The sequence below is a fragment of the Arachis hypogaea genome, chromosome 14 (assembly GCF_003086295.3).
Source record: "Arachis hypogaea cultivar Tifrunner chromosome 14, arahy.Tifrunner.gnm2.J5K5, whole genome shotgun sequence".
NCBI lineage: Eukaryota > Viridiplantae > Streptophyta > Magnoliopsida > Fabales > Fabaceae > Arachis > Arachis hypogaea.
Window position 1 is genome coordinate 92,874,949 of NC_092049.1, and position 1,302 is coordinate 92,876,250.

Sequence of the window (1,302 nt, forward strand, 5' to 3'; positions counted from 1 at the left end):
TTTCATCTCTGCCTTACGTCCACAGAACTAATAACATGTCAAGCCACATTATTGCCTCTCATTTGTACCCACCATATCATGGTACATTAGTTCAATGAGTATAAACTGTACAAGGTTGAAAAAAATAGGTAAAAAATATTTTTTTTTTCTTAATGTAAAAGAGGTGTTCAAGGCTTGGCTCGGTTTGATTTGACTTCAGCACAGGTATTACATCACTTTTTGCCCAACCTCACCAGATGCTATTGATGTTTTGCCACTACAGCCATGTCAGTAGCCTCCCGCATCAATGCCTACTTTGTCAGTCTTGCTGTTGTAACTTTTTCAGCTGCCTTTTTTTTCTTTGGCTGGCGAGATGATGAACTTGCGAATAATATTGTTTGTATACAGGGTTGGTGACTTTGTATTCATCACATTGCAGCCATACCAGCAGCAATCAGTGGCATGGTGTAGGAGTCAGAAGCTGAAAATGAGATATTTTGGCCCTTTTTCAAATAGTCACAAAAATTGAGAAGTTGGCTTATCTACTGCATTTACTGTAAGTCAATAGATTACAAACCTAAATTGTTCAATTCTAAGAGGGAGAGTGAGTTTCATCTCTTCTTTATGCCCACAGAATTACAAACAACATATCAAGACACATATTTGCAAATCATTTATACCCACCATATCATGGTACATTAGTTTAAAGAGTAAACACTGAATATGATTGAAAGAAAAAACTTTAAGTCTCAATTCTAGAGGAAATTTCTGCAACAGCTTTTGAGTGGTTGCTCCTGTGCCTGTGATTCCTGGTAGACTCAGCTAAGTCGCTGATCAGTTGCCATGCTTCATCTGCGGTCTTGTACTTTTTTAGAGAACCATTACTTGCACCATCTAATGTAGTTTTATCCCGAGGCTTCATGCCTTGAGTGAAATAACTGATCAACACTAGCCTGTCAATCATGTGATGGGGGCATGCGTCTAGAAGGTTCTTAAAACACTCCCAGTACTCATAGAGAGTTTCTGATTCACCTTGAACAATGCAGGAGATCTCTTTTCTCAATCTATCTGTAACCTCAGCTGGAAAGTATTTTTCCAAAAATTCTCTCCTGAGCATATCCCAGTTGGTAACAGTCGCTTCAGGTTGAGAGTAGTACCACTCCCTTGCCTTTCCCTTAAGAGAAAACGGGAAGGCAATTAACAGAATAGAAGTTTCATTTGCACCCTGACGCCTAACAGTAGAACAGGCTGTCTGAAACTCCCTAAGGTGCTTAATGGGCTCCTAAGCAGGTAAGCCATGAAACTTGGGCATCAAGTTGATTA

The 1,302-nt window shown here is 39.5% G+C and overlaps 1 non-coding gene across 1 annotated transcript; it reads left to right on the forward strand.

Moving 5' to 3' along the window:
- Positions 1–941: 941 nt before the first annotated feature.
- On the forward strand, positions 942–1,045 carry LOC112745307 (small nucleolar RNA R71). Its single transcript, XR_003173243.1, has one exon. It is a non-coding gene; the product is annotated as a small nucleolar RNA R71 (small nucleolar RNA).
- The last annotated feature ends 257 nt before the right edge of the window (positions 1,046–1,302 follow it).